Source organism: Wasmannia auropunctata, unplaced genomic scaffold (assembly GCF_000956235.1).
Source record: "Wasmannia auropunctata unplaced genomic scaffold, wasmannia.A_1.0 LD336085.1, whole genome shotgun sequence".
Classification (NCBI taxonomy): Eukaryota; Metazoa; Arthropoda; class Insecta; order Hymenoptera; family Formicidae; genus Wasmannia; species Wasmannia auropunctata.
The window spans coordinates 887,224-890,324 of record NW_012026805.1 but is presented as its reverse complement, the minus strand read 5'-3'; positions in this window follow the sequence as shown (position 1 = coordinate 890,324).

The following is a 3,101-nucleotide window of genomic DNA, read 5'->3' as shown; positions in this document are numbered from 1 at the left end:
TGTGTGCCTTGTCGACTCAGTTGCGTGTGCGTGTGCGTGTGCGTGTGCGTGTGCGTGTGCGTGTGCGTGTGCGTGTGCATGTGCGTGTGTGTGTGTGTGTAACTGTTTAAAAGCAGAGATGCTAGATTAGGAACAGTACACTGTCAGCGATGAAGAAAATGAGCGCTGTGCGTACACGCACACACATACACATACACACAAGTATAAATTGGGTAACATTTGCGTAGTATATCTTGAATAATGCCAATGCTAACATCAATATAATTTTCAAGCCTTACAATTCAAAAAGTATTTAAGCATTTTAAAAAGGTCTCGAGGTAAGCTAGAAGAATATACAATAAAAATAGGGGTTTCCTTTTAAGAAATTGAAGGTGATATTTATGTGACTATCCAAGACCAAACGAATGTTTGGTCTTATGTCTCCCTCCAAGTCATAAAACTTTTGTACAAAGTTTTTTCTTATCTTCCATTTTTCGAATTTGCGTGGCAAAATTAAAATAATCACTTTATATATGAGTACTAAAAATATTATGATATCAATACAGTTATGCCTCAAACATATATTTTTCGTTGATTGCTTTTATTCTGTAGTTGAATTATTAACAGAGGCCGCGTTAATAAAATTTGCGCCCAAGAGTGATTTTCAAGCGTTTCAATTTTGCCCCCCTCCTTTAGTTAATAAACAGTAAACAATTATTTTGAATATTTATTAAATTCTATTGAAACACATTTAAGAATGAGGAGATTATTAAGAACACATTTTTTTAATTAAGAATAAATATTTTATAATTACTTAATGACTTTTTCTCTGAATATTTTTATTACATCGAAGTTGAGTTTTGAAAACTCAATGTTTAATTTTAATAGAGCGATTGTTTTATTTTTTTGGCCTAACGTTAATATATTCTTATTGCCACTTCGAGATTCGAGAAAGTATAACAGCATATTTTTCTGTATTATTCTGTTTTATTTTCTGTATTAAGGCGAAGGATGCTGGAAGGTTGGAAAAATTTGCACGAGATCGATAAAACAGTATGTTCAATTTCAATGGTACCTCTAAATGAACTTCTTACAATATCTTCTGTCTCACAATCAGTCAAACACGTACATTGTCCTTATCTAACTTAAGCGCCATCTTTTGCATAATCCGGCACTTACTACTAGACGCAATTTGCTGTTTTTACCATTTCGTATTTTGGCTATGGTACAAATTACCACAAATTGCAGTTTAACGGATATCTTTTTTTCTACGCTCTCAATCGTAGCTCAAAAGACTTTGTATTATTCGTTCATATAATTTGTGGTGTTAGACGTAAGCAACTTGTACATATGAGCTACAGAACTCTTACACTAATGAATTGTTTATGTCAGGTTACGATTATAGATGTCAGCTGTATGACCACAAAAAATGTAATTTTTTAATTTTTTTCCGATTTTAATACAAATTCGTCCGTCTCAGATCACAATTTTATGTCTATTTTAATCCTCTGAAAGGATTTTCAATTCCGTTCAATTAATTCGGAAAAATTTACTAAACTGTAATGTGTCGGTAATTTCTACCTTCCAGCATCGCCTTAAGGCGATCCTAAAGTCGTCTGTTTTATCGACCGAACATGGTTATTTTCCAGCATAAAATAAACATAATTAACCTTTTAACGGCGGGAGTTGTCGACCAACCAGAGGACACATAATATTTGATGTTTTTTCAGGGAAAATTTTATGCGCTGAAAATGGGAAAGATAGTGTAAAAATTCTTGGAAGCATCCTTGACCTTGAAAATCGCTATTTTTTTTATTTAAAAAAAATTTAACCTTAAAATGGCGATTTTCAAGGTTAAGGATGTCACCAGGATTTTTTTCATTATTTTTCCCGTGTAAGAAAATACTCTCAAATCTTCGCGCTTAATGTTTTACATTTGACTTAACCTTTGCGGGCGGGGCTGGTCGATATATCCGACCAGCAGTCAAATTGGGGACTTCATATAAGAAATTCATTGAATTTATTTATAAATTTCACGTCTAATAAGAAGTCGATTTTAACTTATATTTTCCCGCCAAAGGCGGGGAAGGCGTTAAAAGATTTTAAAAAAATTAAAAAATCATTTTCTACAATTAACATATAGGCATCAATGTAGCTCAGGCTGGTAGAGTTTATGCTAAGAACAAAAAAAAATTTGTATAGAGCTGTAAACGTGTATCAATATTTGCTTCCTAAAAAAATTTGGCAGTTTGTTGGTACAAAACAATACCAGCCTGAGCTGCGAATTACATGTATAAATAATGTTGAGTTGATAAAATTAGGTTTGGTTGCGTAATAAAAAAGATGTTAATGCTTGAAAATTTGTTACGATATATGCGAGCGATATTGATATCAGGAAACACGGTAGTGGCTTGGTGTCAAGTGTTTAAACTAATTTAAATAAAATATAAATCAAATCAAATGTGTATATGTCTCAAGCCATGCTGACAATGAGTTTCAAGCCATGCTGGCTCTCTTAACGCGAGCCGTCGCGTTGCGAGCATCTGAGATTATGAGATCTCAATAACCAATTAAGTTCTAAGTAGGCTTAATCGACAGCTTGGATTCGGTTTGTGTTGAAAGTGTTTTTATTTTTTTCCTACGTGCCCTACTAGCGGAGATATTGCAATGCAAAATCCGAAATGTGGGAATTAAGAATTAAGAAACGTTATTATTATCGTCGTCGTCGTCGTCGTCGCCCAGTTGCGGAGTGGCGAAAATGTCCTTTTACAATTTTTGACGCAAGAGGTGCTGGAGCGCTAGGATTTCTAACTTTGCAGTCTTGCACGCTTCGACCGATATATACATATAGGTACATATGGGCCATTCCACGTGAAGCGGATCAGTCATCTCTCAGAAATTTTTCTAATTTTGCACAAAGGTAGTACTTTGGAAGATAGAATTTTGTGCCAAAGGATTTCTTTCTTATTGCAAAATTAATCGAGATATAAACAATTAAAAATTAGACTGCTTTATTTTTCAAAAATTCATAGCTTTGTTAATAATAATGCTAGCTGACTGCTTTTTTTTTCAAAATACGCGAAAAATGTTCTAGTTTACGAGAAAAAAATGAAGATTCCAAA